Here is a 24,754-nt window from a genome sequence, read left to right as displayed (position 1 = left end):
GTCAGACACTTTATTAGTGATAGAAGATGTAGATAAAGAAGATTAAGGTGTTTTAATTGTATTCTTAGATTTATGCTGCTTTAGGTTTAAAAAAAACAAACAATGTTCCAGATCATCTTAGAAATATTCTTGTAGGTATTAATTAGTGATGGTTGATGAGGCTTCATGATACAACTGTGTAGTGAAAACACTTCAACATCATAGTGTCTTAATTTATGAGGCCACTAGATGTCACTCTAAATTCGAAAGATTATTCAAGGTTCCACTGAATTATTCGATTAGTGCCAAATATTATAAAGAAGAGATTGACATCTAGTGGCCTTTCAAAATATACAGTCGTTTCATGAGGCCTCATCAACCCATTTATAGTTTTAATCTCATTTATTGTTGTTTAAAAACAATGAATGACAAGACAGTTAATGTTTTTAGATCACATATGTCACTAAATGTAATTTATATAATACTTAATTCAAATAATTCAATTTCTGGTTCAGTGACACATTTTTGATACAGCTTTCCAAAGTCTCAGAGTTCCACCCATTTAGGTAACTGATCTCATTTAAATGTTACATTAACAAGATAAAAGAACCACTCTGATCATATTCCTCCTCTCAATACTCCACAAGGAAGTAAAGAAGGATCATCAATGACAGTGAACATATGAAGTAAATCATTATTCTCTGTCTGCTTCATGCTCAGGAAGGAATAGCATGACTCTTCATTGTGGTTAGTGACACCAAACACTCTAGAAACACATTTCTCAAGTTAACAACTATAGAAATGATCCCTGAAAGTATAGTCTTAACTTAACTCTGCATGACAATCACACTCCATCCTCACAACACACTATTGTATTCATGGTTTATTACAATTATTATTATATTTATTATTTAACTGTAGCAAACCAAAAAAGTTATTTCAATATAAACTGTATCATGATACAGTGTGTCCATATATGAGGCCACTTGATGGTAATCTTGATTCAAAATGACGCCAGAATTTATTGAATAATTGGGTTAGAACAAAAGACTGTAATGGAGAGAGTGACATCTAGTGGCCTTAGACATGAAGACACTGTATCATGATCCATAAATGTCACAAAATGTAATTTAATAATCCTTTGTAAACATACTTTTTTGAGAATCTTCTAATTTAAGAATGATTCAAATTGTATTTTTAGTTTACAAGGAAAATTAGCTTTGAATCATTTGTTAGTATGTGGACAAAACTGAAACTCTAGTGATTGTGTCTGTAAAGGTTCCAATATATCAATACTTTTTGATAGTATATTAAAACTACACATTTATTCTCTCTATCATGGTCACATTTTAGAAACTATCAAAGTTAAATGTTGTGTTTAATTTAACTAAAGTTATACCTGCACATTTTTAAATGTCCTCTTAACAAGTTAAGGCACCACTCTGATCATATTCCTCCTCTCAATACTCCACAAGGAAGTAAAGAAGGATCATCAATGACAGTGAACATATGAAGTAAATCATTATTCTCTGTCTGCTTCATGCTCAGGAAGGAATATCATGACTCTTCATTGTGGTTAGTGACACCAAACACTCTAGAAACACATTTCTCAAGTTAACAACTATAGAAATGATCCCTGAAAGTATAGTCTTAACTTAACTCTGCATGACAATCACACTCCATCCTCACAAAAAACTATTGTATTCATGGTTTATTACAATTATTATTATTATTTAACTCTAGTAAACACAAAAAGTTATTTCAATACAAACTGTATCATGATACAGTGTGTTAATATATGAGACCACCAGACTTTAAAGTTGATTCAAAATGATGCCAGAATTCATTGAATTATTGGAAAAGAGCCAGAGATTGTAATGGAGAAAGTGACATATTGTGGCCTTTCAACATGAGGGCAGTGTTTCATGAGACAGCTACACAACTGTTTCATGAAGCCTCATTAACCCATCACTATTATTATTTACATTTATTGCTCTTAAAAAAAAAGAAAATTGAACCAGTTACAATTTGTAGTGCCATAACTGTCACTTAATGTGATTTAATAATAATTTGTAACCATATTATTTGGATGAGAATGTTCTTGAATATCATTTTGATTGTATGTAAAGTATGTAAGAAAACTTACCTTAATTATTTTTGCTAGGACATCTAAATTACAAATCTATTCTCTTATTTAAATGTTACATTAACAAGATAAAAGAACCACTCTGATCATATTCCTCCTCTCAATACTCCACAAGGAAGTAAAGAAGGATCATCAATGACAGTGAACATATGAAGTAAATCATTATTCTCTGTCTGCTTCATGCTCAGGAAGGAATATCATGACTCTTCATTGTGGTTAGTGACACCAAACACTCTAGAAACACATTTCTCAAGTTAACAACTATAGAAATGATCCCTGAAAGTATAGTCTTAACTTAACTCTGCATGACAATCACACTCCATCCGCACAACAAACTATTAAAGTGACGGTTGATTAAACATTTTATTTTTATGATTAATTAAATTGCACAGACATGAGGAAAAGCAAACAAATACTTGGTGTGAATGTGAACATACAACAAGAACACAATTCACACTTCACATGCTTTGCACCTTTTGACTATTTAAAAAACCTCAAAATGAAGTTAGTAACTTTAATAAGTGATAGTACATGTATTTTAAATGTTACTATTAGATTTTTGCTACTGTAGGTTTTTAAAACAATGTTCCAGATATTCTTAGAAACATTCTTGTAGTTATTAATTACTGATGGTTTATAAGGCCTCATGATACACCTGTGTAGTGAAAACACTGTGTCATGATATATAAATTTCATTTTGAGGGCCACTAGATGTCACTCTAAATTTATAATTATACCAGGATCCATTATATTATTGGATTGTGGACTAACATTGTAATGAAGAGAGTGCCATCTAGTGGCATTTCAAAATAGACAACTGTATCATGACACTGTATTTTAAAGACCACTAGATGACACTCAGTTTAAAATTGATGCCAGGTTTAATTTAAATATCAGAATAGATCCTAACATTACAAAGAAGAGAGTGACATCTTGTGGCCTTTTAACGTGAGGGCAGTGTATCATGAGACAGCTACACAACTGTTTCATGAAGCCTCATCAACCCATCACTAGTAATGCAGTACAATTTGTAGTGCCATAAATGTCACTTAATGTGATTTAATAATAATTTGTAACCATATTATTTGGATGAGAATGTTCTTGAATATCATTTTGATTGTATGTAAAGTATGTAAGAAGACTTACCTTAATTATTTTTGCTAGGACATCTAAATTACAAATCTATTCTCTTATTTAAATGTTACATTAACAAGATAAAATAACCACTCTGATCATATTCCTCCTCTCAATACTCCACAAGGAAGTAAAGAAGGATCATCAATGACAGTGAACATATGAAGTAAATCATTATTCTGTCTGCTTCATGCTCAGGAAGGAATATCATGACTCTTCATTGTGGTTAGTGACACCAAACACTCTAGAAACACATTTCTCAAGTTAACAACTATAGAAATGATCCCTGAAAGTATAGTCTTAACTTAACTCTGCATGACAATCACACTCCATCCTCACAACAAACTATTGTATTCATGGTTTATTACAATTTTTATTATTATTTTATAACTCTAACAAAAATAACATAATTTTAAAGCAAACATTCAACATGGGATCAACTCATGTTACACATACCTTTCACTGCATGACTATTTTTTTTTGCATAAATGTCATCAGACACTTTATTAGTGATAGAAGATGTAGATAAAGAAGATTAAGGTGTTTTAATTGTATTATTAGATTTATGCTGCTTTAGGTTTAAAAAAAACAAACAATGTTCCAGATCATCTTAGAAATATTCTTGTAGGTATTAATTAGTGATGGTTGATGAGGCTTCATGATACACCTGTGTAGTAAAAACACTTCAACATCATAGTGTCTTAATTCATGAGGCCACTAGATGTCACTCTAAATTCGAAAGATTATTCAAGGTTCCACTGAATTATTAGATAAGTGCCAAATATTATAAAGAAGAGATTGACATCTAGTGGCCTTTCAAAATATACAGTCGTATCATGAGGCCTCATCAACCCATTTATAGTTTTAATCTCATTTATTGTTGTTTAAAAAAAAGGAACGACAAGACAGTTAATGTTTTTAGATCACATATGTCACTAAATGTAATTTATATAATACTTAATTCAAATACTTCAATTTCTGGTTCAGTGACACATTTTTGATACAGCTTTCCAAAGTCTCAGAGAGTTCCACCCATTTAGGTAACTGATCTCATTTAAATGTTACATTAACAAGATAAAAGAACCACTCTGATCATATTCCTCCTCTCAATACTCCACAAGGAAGTAAAGAAGGATCATCAATGACAGTGAACATATGAAGTAAATCATTATTCTCTGTCTGCTTCATGCTCAGGAAGGAATATCATGACTCTTCATTGTGGTTAGTGACACCAAACACTCTAGAAACACATTTCTCAAGTTAACAACTATAGAAATGATCCCTGAAAGTATAGTCTTAACTTAACTCTGCATGACAATCACACTCCAGCCTCACAACAAACTATTTTATCCATGGTTTATTACAATTATTATTATATTTATTATTTAACTGTAGCAAACCAAAAAAGTTATTTCAATATAAACTGTATCATGATACAGTGTGTCCATATATGAGGCCACTTGATGGTAATCTTGATTCAAAATGACGCCAGAATTTATTGAATAATTGGGTTAGAACAAAAGACTGTAATGGAGAGAGTGACATCTAGTGGCCTTAGACATGAAGACACTGTATCATGATCCATTAATGTCACAAAATGTAATTTAATAATCCTTTGTAAACAATTTTTTTTTGAGAATCTTCTAATTTAAGAATGATTCAAATTGTATTTTTAGTTTACAAGGAAAATTAGCTTTGAATCATTTGTTAGTATGTGGACAAAACTGAAACTCTAGTGATTGTGTCTGTAAAGGTTCCAATATATCAATACTTGTTGATAGTATATTAAAACTACTCATTTATTCTCTCTTTCATGGTCACATTTTAGAAACTATCAAAGTTAAATGTTGTGTTTAATTTAAATAAAGTTATACCTGCACATTTTTAAATGTCCTCTTAACAAGTTTAGGCACCACTCTGATCATATTCCTCCTCTCAATACTCCACAAGGAAGTAAAGAAGGATCATCAATGACAGTGAACATATGAAGTAAATCATTATTCTCTGTCTGCTTCATGCTCAGGAAGGAATATCATGACTCTTCATTGTGGTTAGTGACACCAAACACTCTAGAAACACATTTCTCGAGTTAACAACTATAGAAATGATCCCTGAAAGTATAGTCTTAACTTAACTCTGCATGACAATCACACTCCATCCTCACAACAAACTACTAAAGTGACGGTTGATTAAACATTTTATTTCTGTGATTCCTTAAATTGCACAGACATGAGGAAAAATACTTGATGTATTTCACAGCAAATAAACACAATCATTTTCACAACAAGATTATACATAACATAAACTGAAAAACGCAAAGATGCTCAAGATAAAAATCCATTGTAAATAACTAAATTCAAAAACTTTATTAAAAATATTAGTTAGGTGTAAAAAATATTGTTTTTTATATTTCATGGTTTGTTAGAATTATTATATTTATTATTTAGCTGTAGCAAAAAATGGGTTGTTTCAATGTGAACATACAACAAGAACAGAATTCACATGATTTTCACTACATGACTTTTAAAAAAACAAAAACTAAATGTAGTCACTAACTAATGAGTGATAGAACATTTCTTAATTCTATTTTTAAATTTAGGTATTAAAACAATGTTAGAGATAATTTTAGAAAAATTCTTGTAGGTAAAAGCTAGTGATGGTTTATGAGGCCTCATGATACACCTTTGTAGTGACAATAACACTCCATCCTCACAACAAACTATTTTATTCATGGTTTATTACAATTATTATTATTTTATAACTCACATGTTTTTATGTTTTTTAATTCAAACATACAACATGGGTTCAACTCTTGTTTCACATACTTTTCACTGTATAACTATTTTTTTTAAGCCTAAATGTCGTCAGACTCTTTAATAAGTGATAGAAAATGGAGATGAAGAAGATGAAGATGTTTGAATCATATTATTAGATTTATTTTACTTTAGTTAAAAAAAAAAAAATCTTTCAGATCATCTTAGAAATATTCTTGTAGGTATTAATTAATGATGGTTGATGAGGCCTCATGATACATCTGTGTAGAAAATAGTGTATAATGATAGTGTCTTCATATATTAGGCCACTAGATGGCACTTTTAAGTTTGAAAACGATGCCAGGATTCATTTAATTGTTGGATTAGAGCCAAAGATAGTGATGGAGAGAGTGACATCTAGTGGCCTTAGAAATGAAGACACTGTATCATGAGACATAAATGCCACTAAATGTTATTTAATGATCCTTTGTAAATATATTATATGGATGAGAATACTCTAGATTAAAACTATTTTTAGTGCACAAGAGAAATAAGATGTCAATATGTTTTTCTTGTATATTTTAAATTGTAAATTCATTCTGTTTCATAGTCAAACATTTTTAAACATTGTACCAAAGTCTTAGATAGTTCCACCCATTTAAGTAACTGCAATCGTTTAAATGTTATATTAACAAGATAAATCAATCACTCTGATAATTTCCGTAATTATTCTAATCAAGAATATTTTCATCAAAATATGTTTACGTAGGATTATTGAATTGCATTTAATAACATTGTTGGTTATAAAAACATGAACTGTTTTGTCGTTCATTATTTTAAAACAGCAATAAATGTGGTATCATGATATCATGTACCATGATACAGTGTTTTCACTACACAGTTGTATCATGAGGCCTCATCAACCATCACTAATTAATACCTACAAGAATATTTCTAAGATTATCTGGAACATTGTTTTAAAACCTACAGCAGAAGAAATCTAATAATACAATTTAAAAGACATGTTCTATCACTTATTAAAGTCAGTGACTCCATTAAGTTTAGTTTTTTTCTCATGCAGTGAAAATCATGTGAAGTGGGAATTGTGTTCTTGTTGTATATTCACATTAAAACAAAACCTTTTCTTGCTAGAGTTAAATAAGAAATATAATAATTATTCTAATAAACCATGAATAAAATAGTTTGTTGTGAGGATGGAGTGTGATTGTTATGCAGAGTTAAGTTAAGACTATACTTTCAGGGATCATTTCTATAGTTGTTAACTTGAGAAATGTGTTTCTAGAGTGTTTGGTGTCACTAACCACAATGAAGAGTCATGATATTCCTTCCTGAGCATGAAGCAGACAGAGAATAATGATTTACTTCATATGTTCACTGTCATTGATGATCCCTCTTTACTTCCTTGTGTAGTATTGAGAGGAGGAATATGATCAGAGTGGTTCTTTTATCTTGTTAATGTAACATTTAAATGAGAGCAATTACTGAATTGGTTGATTGAATCCTCTATGACTTTTGTAGGATGTTTCAACAAAACCTATTGATGGCTAATGTTCCTTGTATACTGAAAATACTTGGATAATTCAGTTAATTCATATTATCTTTTTTTTAATTTGTATTATTAGATTTATTCTGTTATAGGTTTCAAAAAAATGTTCCAGATCATCTTAGAAATATTCTTGTAGGTATTAATTAGTGATGGTTGATGAGGCCTCATGATACACCAGTGTAGTGAAAACACTTCAACATGATAGTGTCTTAATTTATGAGGCCACTAGATGTCACTTCTAAGTTTGAAAATGATGCCAGGATTCATTGAATTATTGGATTACAACCAAAGTTTGTAAAGAGAGCGACATCTAGTGGCCTTTCAAAATACACAGCTGTATCATGAAGCCTCATAAACCCATCACTTTACATTTATTGCTGTTTAAAAATAATGAATAATGAAACAGTTACTGTTCATAGATTCCTTAATGTCTTTAAGTGTTATCCAATAATATTTGATGAGAATAATCTAGATTCTACCAAAGTCAGAGAGTTTTGACCAATTCAATAACTGCTCTCATTTAAATGTTATATTAACAAGATAAAGAACCACTCTGATCATATTGCTCCTCTCAATACTCCACAAGGAAGTAAAGAAGGATCATCAATGACAGTGAACATATGAAGTAAATCATTATTCTCTGTCTGCTTCATGCTCAGGAAGGAATATCATGACTCTTCATTGTGGTTAGTGACACCAAACACTCTAGAAACACATTTCTCAAGTTAACAACTATAGAAATGATCCCTGAAAGTATAGTCTTAACTTAACTCTGCATGACAATCACACTCCATCCTCACAACAAACTATTGTATTCATGGTTTATTACAATTATTATTATTATTTTTTATTTAACTCTAGCAAGAAAAAGGTTTGTTTTAATGTGAACATACAACAAGAACACAATTCCCATGTCACGTGATTTTCACTACATGACTCTCTTTTTTTTCTTAAAACAAAAACTAAATGTAGTCACTAACTCTAGTAAGTGATAGAACATGTCTTTTAATTGTATTTTTAAAATGTAGGTTTTAAAACAATGTTCCAGATAATCTTGGAAAAATTCTTGTAGGTAATAATTTGTGACGGTTGATGAGGCCTCATGATACACCTGTGTAGTGAAAACACTGTATCCTGATACAGTGACTTCATTTAACTTCATTATTAGATGTCACTCTAAATTTAAATTACGCCAGGATTCATTCAAATATGGGATTTTACCCTAACATTGTGAAGAAGAGAGTGCCATCTAGTTGCCTTTCAAAATACACAGCTGTATCATGATCCAATGTTTTCACTTTAAAGACCACTAGATGACACTCAGTTTAAGATTGACGCCAGGTTCAATTGAAATATCAGTATAGCTCCTAACATTACAAAGCAGAGTGACATCTTGTGGCTTTTCAACATGAGGGCAGTGTATCATGAGACAGCTACACAACCGTTTCATGCCTCATCAACCCATCAGTAGTTTTATTTACATTTATTGCTGTTGAAAAACATTGAAACAGTAACACATTTCAGTGCGGTAGATGTGATTCAATAATACTTTGAAGAAAAAATTAGCTTGATATGTTCTGCTATTACATCTAAATTACAAATCCATTCTCATTTAAATGTTATATTAACAATTTAAAAGCACCACTCTGATCATATTCCTCCTCTCAATACTCCACAAGGAAGTAAAGAAGGATCATCAATGACAGTGAACATATGAAGTAAATCATTATTCTGTCTGCTTCATGCTCAGGAAGGAATATCATGACTCTTCATTGTAGTTAGTGACACCAAACACTCTAGAAACACATTTCTCAAGTTAACAACTATAGAAATGATCCCTGAAAGTATAGTCTTAACTCAACTCTGCATGACAATAAAACTCCAGCCTCACAACAAACTATTTTATCCATGGTTTATTACAATTATTATTATATTTATTATTTAACTGTAGCAAACCAAAAAAGTTATTTCAATATAAACTGTATCATGATACAGTGTGTCCATATATGAGGCCACTTGATGGTAATCTTGATTCAAAATGACGCCAGAATTTATTGAATAATTGGGTTAGAACAAAAGACTGTAATGGAGAGAGTGACATCTAGTGGCCTTAGACATGAAGACACTGTATCATGATCCATAAATATCACAAAATGTAATTTAATAATCCTTTGTAAACATTTTTTTTTGAGAATCTTCTAATTTAAGAATGATTCAAATTGTATTTTTAGTTTACAAGGAAAATTAGCTTTGAATCATTTGTTAGTATGTGGACAAAACTGAAACTCTAGTGATTGTGTCTGTAAGGTTCCAATATATCAATACTTTTTGATAGTATATTAAAACTACACATTTACTCTCTCTTTCATGGTCACATTTTAGAAACTATCAAAGTTAAATGTTGTGTTTAATTTAACTAAAGTTATACCTGCACATTTTTAAATGTCCTCTTAACAAGTTAAGGCACCACTCTGATCATATTCCTCCTCTCAATACTCCACAAGGAAGTAAAGAAGGATCATCAATGACAGTGAACATATGAAGTAAATCATTATTCTCTGTCTGCTTCATGCTCAGGAAGGAATATCATGACTCTTCATTGTGGTTAGTGACACCAAACACTCTAGAAACACATTTCTCAAGTTAACAACTATAGAAATGATCCCTGAAAGTATAGTCTTAACTTAACTCTGCATGACAATCACACTCCATCCTCACAACAAACTATTATATTCATGGTTTATTAGAATAATTATTATATTTTTTATTTAACTCTAGCAAGAAAAAGGTTTGTTTTAATGTGAACATACAACAAGAACACAATTCCCACTTCAGGTGATTTTCACTACATGACTCTCTTTTTGTTCTTAAAACAAAAACTAAATGTAGTCACTAACTCTAGTAAGTGATAGAACATGTCTTTTAATTGTATTTTTAAAATGTAGGTTTTAAAACAATGTTCCAGATAATCTTAGAAAAATTATTGTAGGTAATAATTAGTGATGGTTGATGAGGCTTAAGACACACCTGCATAGTGAAAACACTGTATCATGATACAGTGACTTCATTTAACTTCATTATTAGATGTCACTCTAAATTTAAATTACTCCAGGATTCATTCAAATATGGGATTTTACCCTAAAATTGTAAAGAAGAGAGTGCCATCTAGTTGCCTTTCAAAATACACAACTGTATCATGATCCAATGTTTTCACTTTAAAGACCACTAGATGACACTCAGTTTAAGATTGACGCCAGGTTCAATTGAAATATCAGTATAGTTCCTAACATTACAAAGAAGAGAGTGACATCTTGTGGCTTTTCAACATGAGGGCAGTGTATCATGAGACAGCTGCACAACCGTTTCATGCCTCATCAACCCATCACTAGTTTTATTTACATTTATTGCTGTTGAAAAACATTGAAACAGTAACACATTTCAGTGCGGTAAATGTGATTCAATAATACTTTGTAATCATATTAATTTGATGAGAATATTCTTGAATATAATTATTGTGAATATGTATAGTACATAAGAAAACTTACCTTGATACTTTCATTCAAAATATACAGTCGTATCATGAGGCCTCATCAACCCATTTATAGTTTTAATCTTATCTATTGCTGTTTAAAAAGAATGAACGACAAGACAGTTAATGTTTTTAGATCACATATGTCACTAAATGTTATTTAATAATACTTTGTAAACATTTTGATGAGAATATTATGGATTATAATTATACAAGGACAAACTGTCAATCTAAAGTATTTTGCTAGTATATCTAAATTTCAAAATTCAATTTCTGGTTCAGTGACACATTTTTGATACAATTTTCCAAAGTCTCAGAGTTCCACCCATTTAGTTAACTGATCTAATTAAAATGTTACATTAACAAGATGAAAGAACCACTCTGATCATATTCCTCCTCTCAATACTCCACAAGGAAGTAAAGAAGGATCATCAATGACAGTGAACATATGAAGTAAATCATTATTCTCTGTCTGCTTCATGCTCAGGAAGGAATATCATGACTCTTCATTGTGGTTAGTGACACCAAACACTCTAGAAACACTTTTCTCAAGCTAACAACTATAGAAATGATCCCTGAAAGTATAGTCTTAACTTAACTCTGCATGACAATCACACTCCATCCTCACAACAAACTATTAAAGTGACGGTTGATTAAACATTTAATTTCTGTGATTCCTTAAATTGCACAGACATGAGGAAAAGCAAACAAATACTTGGTGTGAATGTGAACATACAACAAGAACACAATTCACACTTCACATGCTTTGCACCTTTTGACTATTTAAAAAACCTCAAAATGAAGTTAGTAACTTTAATAAGTGATAGTACATGTATTTTAAATGTTACTATTAGATTTTTGCTACTGTAGGTTTTTAAAACAATGTTCCAGATATTCTTAGAAACATTCTTGTAGTTATTAATTACTGATGGTTTATAAGGCCTCATGATACACCTGTGTAGTGAAAACACTGTGTCATGATACATAAATTTCATTTTGAGGGCCACTAGATGTCACTCTAAATTTATAATTATACCAGGATCCATTATATTATTGGATTGTGGACTAACATTGTAATGAAGAGAGTGCCATCTTGTGGCATTTCAAAATAGACAACTGTATCATGACACTGTATTTTAAAGACCACTAGATGACACTCAGTTTAAAATTGATGCCAGGTTTAATTTAAATATCAGAATAGATCCTAACATTACAAAGAAGAGAGTGACATCTTGTGGCCTTTTAACGTGAGGGCAGTGTATCATGAGACAGCTACACAACTGTTTCATGAAGCCTCATCAACCCATCACTAGTTTTATTTACATTTATTGCTGTTGAAAAACAATGAACCTTGAAACAGTTACAATTTGTAGTGCCATAACTGTCACTTAATGTGATTTAATAATAATTTGTAACCATATTATTTGGATGAGAATGTTCTTGAATATCATTTTGATTGTATGTAAAGTATGTAAGAAAACTTACCTTAATTATTTTTGCTAGGACATCTAAATTACAAATCTATTCTCATATTTAAATGTTACATTAACAAGATAATAGAACCACTCTGATCATATTCCTCCTCTCAATACTCCACAAGGAAGTAAAGAAGGATCATCAATGACAGTGAACATATGAAGTAAATCATTATTCTCTGTCTGCTTCATGCTCAGGAAGGAATATCATGACTCTTCATTGTGGTTAGTGACACCAAACACTCTAGAAACACATTTCTCAAGTTAACAACTATAGAAATGATCCCTGAAAGTATAGTCTTAACTTAACTCTGCATGACAATCACACTCCATCCTCACAAAAAACTATTGTATTCATGGTTTATTACAATTATTATTATTATTTAACTCTAGTAAACACAAAAAGTTATTTCAATACAAACTGTATCATGATACAGTGTGTTAATATATGAGACCACCAGACTTTAAACTTGATTCAAAATGATGCCAGAATTCATTGAATTATTTGAAAAGAGCCAGAGATTGTAATGGAGAAAGTGACATATTGTGGCCGTTCAACATGAGGGCAGTGTTTCATGAGACAGCTACACAACTGTTTCATGAAGCCTCATTAACCCATCACTATTATTATTTACATTTATTGCTGTTAAAAAAAAAGAAAATTGAACCAGTTACAATTTGTAGTGCGATAAATGTCACTTAATGTGATTTAATAATAATTTGTAACCATATTATTTGGATGAGAATGTTCTTGAATATCATTTTGATTGTATGTAAAGTATGTAAGAAAACTTACCTTAATTATTTTTGCTAGGACATCTAAATTACAAATCTATTCTCTTATTTAAATGTTACATTAACAAGATGAAAGAACCACTCTGATCACATTCCTCCTCTCAATACTCCACAAGGAAGTAAAAAGGATCATCAATGACAGTGAACATATGAAGTAAATCATTATTCTCTGTCTGCTTCATGCTCAGGAAGGAATATCATGACTCTTCATTGTGGTTAGTGACACCAAACACTCTAGAAACACATTTCTCAAGTTAACAACTATAGAAATGATCCCTGAAAGTATAGTCTTAACTTAACTCTGCATGACAATCACAATCCATCCTCACAACAAACTATTAAAGTGACGGTTGATTAAACATTTTATTTTTATGATTAATTAAATTGCACAGACATGAGGAAAAGCAAACAAATACTTGGTGTGAATGTGAACATACAACAAGAACACAATTCACACTTCACATGCTTTGCACCTTTTGACTATTTAAAAAACCTCAAAATGAAGTTAGTAACTTTAATAAGTGATAGTACATGTATTTTAAATGTTACTATTAGATTTTTGCTACTGTAGGTTTTTAAAACAATGTTCCAGATATTCTTAGAAACATTCTTGTAGTTATTAATTACTGATGGTTTATAAGGCCTCATGATACACCTGTGTAGTGAAAACACTGTGTCATGATACATCAATTTCATTTTGAGGGCCACTAGATGTCACTCTAAATTTAAAATTATACCAGGATCCATTATATTATTGGATTGTGGACTAACATTCTAATGAAGAGAGTGCCATCTTGTGGCATTTCAAAATAGACAACTGTATCATGACACTGTATTTTAAAGACCACTAGATGACACTCAGTTTAAAATTGATGCCAGGTTTAATTTAAATATCAGAATAGATCCTAACATTACAAAGAAGAGAGTGACATCTTGTGGCCTTTCAACGTGAGGGCAGTGCATCATGAGACAGCTACACAACTGTTTCATGAAGCCTCATCAACCCATCACTGGTTTTATTTACATTTATTGCTGTTGAAAAACAATGAACCTTGAAACAGTTACAATTGTTAGTGCAATAAATGTCACTAAATGTGATTCAATAATATTTTGTAACCATATTATTTTGATTAGAATATTCTTAAATATAATTATTGTGAATATATATAGTATATAAGAAAAAAATATCTTGATATGTTCTGCTATTACATCTAAATTTCAAATCCATTCTCATTTAAATGTTATATTAACAATTTAAAAGCACCACTCTGATCATATTCGTCCTCTCAATACTCCACAAGGAAGTAAAGAAGGATCATCAATGACAGTGAACATATGAAGTAAATCATTATTCTCTGTCTGCTTCATGCTCAGGAAGGAATATCATGACTCTTCATTGTGGTTAGTGACACCAAACACTCTAGAAACACATTTTTCAAGTTAACAACTATAGAAATGATCCCTGAAAGTATAGTCTTAACTTAACTCTGCATGGCAATCACACTCCATCCTCACAACAAACTATTTTATTCATGGTTTAATATAATAATTATATTTATTATTTAACTGTAGAAAAAAGGTTGTTTCAACATGAACATATAACAAGATCACAATTCAAACTCCACATGCTTTTCACTGCATGACTTAAAAAAACTAAAATAGACTTAGTCACAAAATCTGTAGGTTTTTAGAACAATGTTCCAGATAATCCCAGAAATATTCTTGTATCATGATACAGTAACTTCATTTTAAGGCCACTAGATGTCACTCTAAATTTAAAATGATGCCAGGATTCATTGAATTATTGGATTATAGCCAAACATTGTAAAGAAGAGAGTGCCATCTAGTGGCCTTTCAAAATACACAGCTGTATCATGATACAGTGACTTCATTTCAAAGACAACTAGATGGCACTCTCAGTTTAAAACTGACGCCAGGTTTAATTTAAATATTAGAATAGATCCTAACAATACAAAGAAGAGAGTGACATCTAGTGGCCTTTCAACATTAGGGCAGTGTATCATGAGACAGCTACACAACTGTTCCATGAAGCCTCATTAATCCATCACTATTATTATTTACATTTATTGCTGTTGAAAAATAATGAATGACAAAACAGTTAATATTTTTATAGTGATAAATGTCACTAAATGTGATTTAATAATACTTTGTAACCATATTATTTTGATGATAATATTCTTGAATGTAATTATATTGATTGTATGTATAGTATGTAAGAAAACGTACCTTGTAACTTTTTGCTAGTACATCTCAATAACAAATCCATTATTTTGATGATCATTTTCTACTTTAGAATTGTTCAAGTTGTATTTTCAGTTTACAAGGAAAATTAGCTTTGAACAAAACTGAAACTGATGATTTCCCCTGATAATAAGGTTCCAATACTATCAATACTTTTTGATAGTACATACAAATTACAAAGTGATTCTCTCTTTCATGGTCACATTTTAGAAACTATCAAAGTTAAATGTTGTGTTAAATATAACTAAAGTTGTACCTGCACACTTTTAAATGTTATATTAACAAGATAAAAGAACCACTCTGATCATATTCCTCCTCTCAATACTCCACAAGGAAGTAAAGAAGGATCATCAATGACAGTGAACATATGAAGTGAATGATTATTCTCTGTCTGCTTCATGCTCAGGAAGGAATATCATGACTCTTCATTGTGGTTAGTGACACCAAACACTCTAGAAACACATTTCTCAAGTTAACAACTATAGAAATGATCCCTGAAAGTATAGTCTTAACTTAACTCTGCACGACAATCACACTCCATCCTCACAACAAACTATTTTATTCATGGTTTATTACGATTATTATTATTTTATAACACGTTTTTTTTAATACAAACATAGAACATGGGTTCAACTCATGTTCCACATACTTTTCACTGCATAACTATTTTATTTAAGCATAAATGTCGTCAGACACTTTTATAAGTAATAGAAAATGTAGATGAAGATGTTAAAATCATATTATTAGATTTATTGTACTTTAGTTTTAAAAAAAAAAGGATCTTTCAGATCATCTTAGAAATATTCTTGTAGGTATTAATTAGTGATGGTGGATGAGGCCTCATGATACACCTGTGTAGTGAAAACACTGTATCATGAGTGTCTTCATATATGAGCCACTAGATGGCACTTTTAAGTTTGAAAATGATGTCAGGATTCATTGAATTATCCGATTTGTAAGGATATGACAACTTTACTGTAATCAATCATACATATTTATCACACATTTCAAATAGTCACTTGATTAACTGATTATCTTTCAAATTTAATTTATATTAAATAATCATTGTCTTGCATTAAAATCCATTCACTGCAACAACTCACAGGCCCAGGTCAAATAAAGTCTTTCACACACTGAGAAAGATTAAAAAATTCCAGATTCCCAGCAAAGTTTTTTTGGAACCTGCGTGAGAACTCACCCTGAAAGACACAACAGACCAGCAAGTTGCTGGGAACAGATTCTCTCTAGAAAACAACAAACTTTGGTGAATTTCCACGACGACCACGTGCGACGGCCATCTTAGAATCAAGTGTTTAGAGTATCCGACCAATCCCTCATGTACAATGAATAGAGGCATTTACCTGAATATTGATACTATAAAGATCCACCATTTTTGTGAGATCTTTGCTTTCTGGCTTGTCTGGGGAGGGGTCGGTTCACCGGAACAGAAAACCCCCACAGATTAGAGCCAACGATTGTAAAGAAGAGAGTGACATCTAGTGGCCTTTCAAAATACACAGCTGTATCATGAAGCCTCATCAACCCATAACTAGTTTTATATACATTTATCTCTGTTTAAAATAATGAATGATGAAACAGTTACTGTTCACAGATCCATAAATGTCTCCAAACGTGATTGAATAACTTTGTCAAGATATTATTTCGGTGAGAATATTCTAGATTTGAATTATCCAAATATTTTCAGTGTACAAGGAAAATTAGCTGTTCATAGGTTTTGGGTTATATTCACATTTTTAAACATTCTACCAAAGTCAGAGAGTTCCAACCAATTTAGTTAACTGATCTCATTTAAATGTTACATTAACAAGATAAAAGAACCACTCTGATCATATTCCTCCTCTCAATACTCCACAAGGAAGTAAAGAAGGATCATCAATGACAGTGAACATATGAAGTAAATCATTATTCTCTGTCTGCTTCATGCTCAGGAAGGAATATCATGACTCTTCATTGTGGTTAGTGACACCAAACACTCTAGAAACACATTTCTCAAGTTAACAACTATAGAAATGATCCCTGAAAGTATAGTCTTAACTTAACTCTGCATGACAATCACACTCCAGCCTCACAACAAACTATTTTATCCATGGTTTATTACAATTATTATTATATTTATTATTTAACTGTAGCAAACCAAAAAAGTTATTTCAATATAAACTGTATCATGATACAGTGTGTCCATATATGAGGCCACTTGATGGTAATCTTGATTCAAAATGACGCCAGAATTTATTGAATAATTGGGTTAGAACAAAAGACTGTAATGGAGAGAGTGACATCTAGTGGCCTTAGACATGAAGACACTGTATCATGATCCATAAATGTCACAAACTGTAATTTAATAATCCTTTGTAAACAATTTTTTTTTTGAGAATCTTCTAATTTAAGAATGATTCAAATTGTATTTTTAGTTTACAAGGAAAATTAGCTTTGAATCATTTGTTAGTATGTGGACAAAACTGAAACTCTAGTGATTGTGTCTGTAAAGGTTCCAATATATTAATACTTTTTGATAGTATATTAAAACTACACATTTATTATCTCTTTCATGGTCACATTTTAGAAACTATCAAAGTTAAATGTTGTGTTTAATTTAACTAAAGTTATACCTGCACATTTTTAAATGTCCTCTTAACAAGTTAAGGCACCACTCTGATCATATCATGGTATCATGATATCATGTATCATGATACAGTGTTTTCACTACACAGGTGTATCATGAAGCCTCATCAACCATCACTAATTAATAGCTACAAGAATATTTCTAAGATTATCTGGATCATTGTTTTAAAACCTACAGCAGAAGAAATCTAATAATACAATTTAAAAGACATGTTCTATCACTTATTAAAGTCAGTGACTCCATTAAGTTTAGTTTTTTTTCTCATGCAGTGAAAATCATGTGAAGTGGGAATTGTGTTCTTGTTGTATATTCACATTAAAACAAACCTTTTTCTTGCTAGTGTTAAATAAGAAATATAATAATTATTCTAATAAACCATGAATAAAATAGTTTGTTGTGAGGATGGAGTGTGATTGTCATGCAGAGTTAAGTTAAGACTATACTTTCAGGGATCATTTCTATAGTTGTTAACTTGAGAAATGTGTTTCTAGAGTGTTTGTTGTCACTAACCACAATGAAGAGTCATGATATTCCTTCCTGAGCATGAAGCAGACAGAGAATAATGATTTACTTCATATGTTCACTGTCATTGATGATCCTTCTTTACTTCCTTGTGTAGTATTGAGAGGAGGAATATGATCAGAGTGGTGCTTTTATCTTGTTAATGTAACATTTAAATGAGAGCAATTACTGAATTGGTTGCTTGAATTGTCTATGACTTTTGTAGAATGTTTCAACAAAACCTATTGATGGCTAATGTTCATTGTATACTGAAAATACTTGGATAATTCAGTTAATTCATATTATCTTTTTTTTAATTTGTTTAAATAATAATTATAATTTGTTTAATTATTAGATTTATTCTGTTGTAGGTTTCAAAAAAATGTTCCAGATCATCTTAGAAATATTCTTGTAGGTATTAATTAGTGATGGTTGATGAGGCTTCATGATACACCTGTGTAGTGAAAACACTTCAACATGATAGTGTCTTAATTTATGAGGCCACTAGATGTCACTTCTAAGTTTGAAAATGATGCCAGGATTCATTGAATTATTGGATTACAACCAAAGTTTGTAAAGAGAGCGACATCTAGTGGCCTTTCAAAATACACAGCTGTATCATGAAGCCTCATAAACCCATCACTTTACATTCATTGCTGTTTAAAAATAATGAATAATGAAACAGTTACTGTTCATAGATTCCTTAATGTCTTTAAGTGTTATCCAATAATATTTGATGAGAATAATCTAGATTCTACCAAAGTCAGAGAGTTTTGACCAATTCAGTAACTGCTCTCATTTAAATGTTATATTAACAAGATAAAAGAACCACTCTGATCATATTCCTCCTCTCAATACTCCACAAGGAAGTAAAGAAGGATCATCAATGACAGTGAACATATGAAGTAAATCATTATTCTCTGTCTGCTTCATGCTCAGGAAGGAATATCATGACTCTTCATTGTGGTTAGTGACACCAAACACTCTAGAAACACATTTCTCAAGTTAACAACTATAGAAATGATCCCTGAAAGTATAGTCTTAACTTAACTCTGCATGACAATCACACTCCATCCTCACAACAAACTATTTTATTCATGGTTTATTACAATAATTATTATATTTTTTATTTAACTCTAGCAAGAAAAGGGTTTGTTTTAATGTGAACATACAACAAGAACACAATTCCCACTTCACGTGATTTTCACTACATGACTCTCTTTTCTTCTTAAAACAAAAACTAAATGTAGTCACTAACTCTAGTAAGTGATAGAACATGTCTTTTAATTGTATTTTTAAAATGTAGGTTTTAAAACAATGTTCCAGATAATCTTAGAAAGATTCTTGTAGGTAATAATTAGTGATGGTTGATGAGGCCTCATGATACACCTGTGTAGTGAAAACACTGTATCATGATACAGTGACTTCATTTAACTTCATTATTAGATGTCACTCTAAATTTACATTATGCCAGGATTCATTCAAATATGGGATTTTACCCTAACATTGTGAAGAAGAGAGTGCCATCTAGTGGCCTTTCAAAATACACAGCTGTATCATGATCCAGTGTTTTCACTTTAAAGACCACTAGATGACACTCAGTTTAAGATTGACACCAGGTTCAATTGAAATATCCATATAGTTCCTAACATTACAAAGTAGAGTGACATCTTGTGGCTTTTCAACATGAGGGCAGTGCATACTAGTGCAACAGACTAGTAAACTGACGGTTGTTTAAATAATTTGAACTTCAGTGATTAATTATGATTCATTAGATTGCACACACATGAGGGTAAGCTATTACCAAAACCCAAAAGCCAAAGAAACTTAAGACAATAACTTATAAGAATCCCCTGCAAATTTAATACTATTCAAAAACTTTGTAGAAAACTTTTTTTTTTTTTTTTACAGGGATTCTCATTTCTGTTCATGAACGTTTGTGTTTTTCTTTACACATTTATTCTTTATATATTTATTGATTTGATTTCTTAAATTACAATTGTATCAACAGAACTTGTGTGAAAGATGTAACGAGTAGTGTCACGCTTCTCCCTCCCTCCTATTTTATTTCGGGGCTGCACTTCCCCACTTTCCTTCTCTTCTCCCTCTTGACATGGATCAGCACCTGAGAGCAATCTCCCCAGATTGTTTCCTGCTGAGTTTAAAAGGCACCGACACCTCCTGCACAGAGCCGGAGTGTCATCCCGAGTCCCTCACGGTGTGGTCCTTGTCTCAGGAATATGTCTTCTCAGGAATATTTCTGTGTTTATTCTTCTCCTCGTCTGCCCTCTTTTTCTGCTTCCATGGCACCTCAGCCTTTTCGTTACCATTTTTTCCTTTGTTGTCCTGTTTCGCACTAGGCCTGTCAGTATTCTGGACTTTGAACATTTGTCTTTTTATTTAGTCATTCTACAATCCGAGTCGCTTTTTGTTTCTTCTTATCTTTTTTGGGCTGCGTCCTGTTTGTGTTCTGATGTTTTCTTTGTCATTGAACATTTTTTGCTCAGCTCCCCTGTTTTTTTCCCCTGCATTGGTTCTCCTTCCTTGTTTACGTTTCTCCATAATTATTTCTAAATAGAATTTATATTGCCGTGGCTGTTTGTTTCTCCTTGACCGTTGAGTGACGTCGGATGGATTATGTTTGAAGAAATATGATTTTTTAAATCAAATTACAGGCAAGTTACTTTAAACTAAATTGCATGAGCGTAAAGATTCAGCATTTATTTGCACGTTTTCTATTCGTAGGTGTGATTACCTTGTGTTGTGCTCCCTTTTAAAAGTAAATCCAACAAAATAAAGTGACCTGAGTTTCTCCACCAAAGGAACAAGTAGGCCTATGCCTCAGGGCCAATTGGAATCTACCAGAGTATCATATGACAACCAACGCAGCACATGATTGGGTGGAAAAATAGAGCAAGTTGTTATTTATATATATTTAGACGATCATTCGTCCAAGTCACGGTTTATCTGAAGACCTGTCCCAAACGTGGCAACTGGCATGTTTAGAGTTTGGGAAGAGGTTTCAAATATCATCCAAGAAGGTACAGAGGGAGCTTCTTGGATGAGAATGGAAAATGACATGTGAGTGAATGTTTTTAAATTGATTTTGTAAAACAATTTATTCTAAAATATCGACTTTTAAACGATAGGAATTCAAATTAATTTTAAAATGATTTGAATAGTGTTCATTTTTAATCAATTAAAATCATGTAATAAAGCAATTTTAAATCTGATGGCATATATTTGTTTCCCTAAATGTGAAATAAATAATCATGATAAAATCATGAGCATCTCAATTCCTGATTTTTTTTTTTTCTCAATTTGGAGCTATGAGTTGGTGTTCGTATGATGTATTAACATCTCCACATAGAGAACAAAATCATGTCCAAATATGAACAAGCTGACTTTTATTTTGCAGACATAACATTCATATATGTTAGCACAAAGTTTATTTTCAAATCTCTGATCAATGACAGTATAAGGAAACTTTCATAATGAAAGTCCATCACATAAATTGCTGTTGCTTTGCTGTACAGTACATACAGAAACAATGTAATATACAATACAATACAATATACAATTTATCTAATTTAATCTAAAATATGAATGATTACAAGGACAATTAGCTTTGAATACAATTTGTTAGTATGTGGACAAAACTGAAACTGATGATTGCACCTGATAAGGTTCCAATACTATCAATAGTATATCAAAATGACAAAGTCATTCTCTCTTTCATGTTGACACATTTTAGAAACAATCTATATAAGCCAAATTGAGTTCAACTAATAAACAACTGATTGGGTCCATGGTTTCTGAAATGATCAAAACGGTTGATTCCACTGTATTAAAAAAAAACAACTTTATGTTTGTTTTAGTGGTAATCGTGACTTAATGATTTATTTGAACAGTTGGCACATCTGTTTTTTCCTACCTATCTTACCTATTTATCTAACCCTACACATACAGTACTGTTTTTTTTCACTGCTTGTCAGTATATTTTCATTTTATTTAAAAAAAACATTTATTTTTTAATCAAAAATACTTTCCGGTAATAACCTGCAATACGAGGCAGAAATCAAAATAGAAAAATGAGCCATCTCTGGAACAGCTGTTTTTCTAGCTCTCGGTACTGGAAGACTGTTTTCAAACCTCGTTCATCTCCGCAGTAAACCTTCTTTATTGTCTGTTTTCATGGACGAAGCTGTAGAGTCATATAACCAGAGCACTTTGACAGGTATATTTCCATGTCCAATATCCAATGACCTTTTAATACAGTGAAATGTTCCAACATTTTTCTTCCCCCTCCCTCTCTCTCTCTCTCTCTCTCTCCCTCACTATTTTAAGTATATGTAAAACTATGAGAACGTGAAAGACATTTATCTAATAGCGTTAACAACTTAGTCTTGACAATCCAGCTCCTAAACCCCAGAAAATGCTGCCGCTCGTCAGCATCACCCCTAAAATTGGCTGGAGGTAAAAAAGGCCTGCAGAGTATTTGCCACAGCTGCACGAGCAGAGCACGGTTTCCACCTGAGGGAGCTCAGATAGAATTTCAAATCAGGATTGAGAAAAGTTCATTCAACACATTTTCCATCCTAGCCAAGGACACTTTGCAAGTATTCCTTGGTCTTTAAACCAACTATTGTGGGTGATTTAATTAAATAATAAAATCAAATAAATGAGATTTATCTATTCTTAAGGGTCACTTGGCACGTAAAAGAAATATTGTTGACAGTCTATTATTACAAGTGGAGACATTTCAGTCCAGTAACGACTTCACCGTGATTGGCGTAAATCTTTTTTTTTTAATTGCCACTAGATGGCAGTAGATCACACGTTTGGTGGGCTTCAAGCGTGACTCAACTCACAAGAGTATTTCCATAAACATAACACTATCTATATCATTATTAACGCAGGTTTAAAGATCCTGTGTTTTAGTGAACATTCCCCTTTAAGCATCCTTACATTCAAGCAAAGGTTCAATGGCAGAAGGTCATATTTCCAGCAGGGAGATGCAGTTGTGTGAGGCACCGCTCCGGGTCAGGAGTTTGTGGGACCTAATTGTGAATTATTGCCTGTGTTGAAACTGTGCAGGCTTTATGTGTCACCGACTCCATTTATCCTGCACTTTTCGACTGGATATTGCTGGCATTGTGTACTGCAAAAAAATGTGGTCTGATACTTTCTCTGCACAACTTCGATTATTCATCAAGACAAATGGATCCAACCTCCAGAACACACAGTGCTGTGCAAAATCTTGTCATTGTGTACATTTGTGGATATCAGCTCCTCAATAAAAAGATGGATAAACAGTCAGAATACATGGCTGAAGTTTTAACAATGCAGAAAATATGCTGGGAGTAAATGTTAAAGGTTAAAGAGAACATTTATATTTTGTGATCACTAAAAACATAGGTTTCCATATTTAGAGGAATGTGTTTCTTTGTTTTTTTTTCCAGTGCAGTCTGATGGTCAGAAGTGTTTAATGCATATTTACATGTGTATTAAAATGTAAATGAAACGGTGATGAAAATCTTAAAGGAACAGTTGACACAAAATTAAAAATTCTACTCACCCTCGTGTCAACAAAAGGTCAAGATTATTATTTTATTTTCTACTATCGAGACTGGTATATTCCGTTAAAAACAACTGGACATTACAGACCAGCAGTATGGAGGTATTTGGATGTATTTAAATTTGTCTTTTTGGATGCAGATAAAGACGAAAACCAAGATAAGTGCTGGTTGCTACATTAACATTGACATTGGACACTTTTGTGTAGTTAAAATAACGTATATATCAATCTTAAAAATACCTGTTTACTCAGGACTTCTGAAAAATCCTTCTCTAAGACTAAAATGTTACGCTTGAAGAAATTAAAATCACGCTTGATGACTTCATTACATCAACATAAATTTGACCATGTCATCTATAGACTCACGCGAGAGTGTTACAAAGCAGACCTC

At 31.7% G+C, this 24,754-nt stretch overlaps 18 non-coding genes across 18 annotated transcripts; 2 read left to right on the top strand and 16 right to left on the bottom strand.

The window, feature by feature from the left end:
- Positions 1–587: 587 nt before the first annotated feature.
- Positions 588–803, bottom strand: LOC148069513 (small nucleolar RNA U3). Its single transcript, XR_015713050.1, has one exon. It is a non-coding gene; the product is annotated as a small nucleolar RNA U3 (small nucleolar RNA).
- A 612-nt stretch (positions 804–1,415) lies between these two features.
- Positions 1,416–1,631, bottom strand: LOC148069512 (small nucleolar RNA U3). The gene has a single exon (XR_015713122.1). It is a non-coding gene; the product is annotated as a small nucleolar RNA U3 (small nucleolar RNA).
- Positions 1,632–2,201: 570 nt separating this feature from the next.
- LOC148069511 (small nucleolar RNA U3) lies at positions 2,202–2,417 on the bottom strand. Its single transcript, XR_015713121.1, has one exon. It is a non-coding gene; the product is annotated as a small nucleolar RNA U3 (small nucleolar RNA).
- Positions 2,418–3,347: 930 nt separating this feature from the next.
- Positions 3,348–3,561, bottom strand: LOC148069510 (small nucleolar RNA U3). The gene has a single exon (XR_015713041.1). It is a non-coding gene; the product is annotated as a small nucleolar RNA U3 (small nucleolar RNA).
- Positions 3,562–4,341: 780 nt separating this feature from the next.
- LOC148069509 (small nucleolar RNA U3) lies at positions 4,342–4,557 on the bottom strand. Its single transcript, XR_015713120.1, has one exon. It is a non-coding gene; the product is annotated as a small nucleolar RNA U3 (small nucleolar RNA).
- Positions 4,558–5,170: 613 nt separating this feature from the next.
- Positions 5,171–5,386, bottom strand: LOC148069508 (small nucleolar RNA U3). Its single transcript, XR_015713143.1, has one exon. It is a non-coding gene; the product is annotated as a small nucleolar RNA U3 (small nucleolar RNA).
- Positions 5,387–7,257: 1,871 nt separating this feature from the next.
- LOC148069507 (small nucleolar RNA U3) lies at positions 7,258–7,473 on the top strand. The gene has a single exon (XR_015713032.1). It is a non-coding gene; the product is annotated as a small nucleolar RNA U3 (small nucleolar RNA).
- Positions 7,474–8,126: 653 nt separating this feature from the next.
- On the bottom strand, positions 8,127–8,342 carry LOC148069506 (small nucleolar RNA U3). Its single transcript, XR_015713047.1, has one exon. It is a non-coding gene; the product is annotated as a small nucleolar RNA U3 (small nucleolar RNA).
- An 877-nt stretch (positions 8,343–9,219) lies between these two features.
- Positions 9,220–9,433, bottom strand: LOC148069505 (small nucleolar RNA U3). Its single transcript, XR_015713056.1, has one exon. It is a non-coding gene; the product is annotated as a small nucleolar RNA U3 (small nucleolar RNA).
- A 611-nt stretch (positions 9,434–10,044) lies between these two features.
- On the bottom strand, positions 10,045–10,260 carry LOC148069504 (small nucleolar RNA U3). The gene has a single exon (XR_015713119.1). It is a non-coding gene; the product is annotated as a small nucleolar RNA U3 (small nucleolar RNA).
- Positions 10,261–11,483: 1,223 nt separating this feature from the next.
- Positions 11,484–11,699, bottom strand: LOC148069503 (small nucleolar RNA U3). The gene has a single exon (XR_015713045.1). It is a non-coding gene; the product is annotated as a small nucleolar RNA U3 (small nucleolar RNA).
- Positions 11,700–12,669: 970 nt separating this feature from the next.
- On the bottom strand, positions 12,670–12,885 carry LOC148069502 (small nucleolar RNA U3). Its single transcript, XR_015713118.1, has one exon. It is a non-coding gene; the product is annotated as a small nucleolar RNA U3 (small nucleolar RNA).
- Positions 12,886–13,455: 570 nt separating this feature from the next.
- On the bottom strand, positions 13,456–13,670 carry LOC148069501 (small nucleolar RNA U3). The gene has a single exon (XR_015713136.1). It is a non-coding gene; the product is annotated as a small nucleolar RNA U3 (small nucleolar RNA).
- Positions 13,671–14,640: 970 nt separating this feature from the next.
- Positions 14,641–14,856, bottom strand: LOC148069500 (small nucleolar RNA U3). Its single transcript, XR_015713053.1, has one exon. It is a non-coding gene; the product is annotated as a small nucleolar RNA U3 (small nucleolar RNA).
- A 1,078-nt stretch (positions 14,857–15,934) lies between these two features.
- LOC148069499 (small nucleolar RNA U3) lies at positions 15,935–16,150 on the bottom strand. The gene has a single exon (XR_015713054.1). It is a non-coding gene; the product is annotated as a small nucleolar RNA U3 (small nucleolar RNA).
- Positions 16,151–17,477: 1,327 nt separating this feature from the next.
- Positions 17,478–17,693, bottom strand: LOC148069498 (small nucleolar RNA U3). The gene has a single exon (XR_015713117.1). It is a non-coding gene; the product is annotated as a small nucleolar RNA U3 (small nucleolar RNA).
- A 1,024-nt stretch (positions 17,694–18,717) lies between these two features.
- Positions 18,718–18,933, top strand: LOC148069497 (small nucleolar RNA U3). The gene has a single exon (XR_015713042.1). It is a non-coding gene; the product is annotated as a small nucleolar RNA U3 (small nucleolar RNA).
- Positions 18,934–19,612: 679 nt separating this feature from the next.
- On the bottom strand, positions 19,613–19,828 carry LOC148069496 (small nucleolar RNA U3). The gene has a single exon (XR_015713116.1). It is a non-coding gene; the product is annotated as a small nucleolar RNA U3 (small nucleolar RNA).
- Positions 19,829–24,754: the final 4,926 nt, after the last annotated feature.

Source organism: Callionymus lyra, chromosome 11 (assembly GCF_982586985.1).
Source record: "Callionymus lyra chromosome 11, fCalLyr1.hap1.1, whole genome shotgun sequence".
Lineage (NCBI taxonomy): Eukaryota > Metazoa > Chordata > Actinopteri > Syngnathiformes > Callionymidae > Callionymus > Callionymus lyra.
This window is presented reverse-complemented; position numbering and strand designations above follow the sequence as displayed.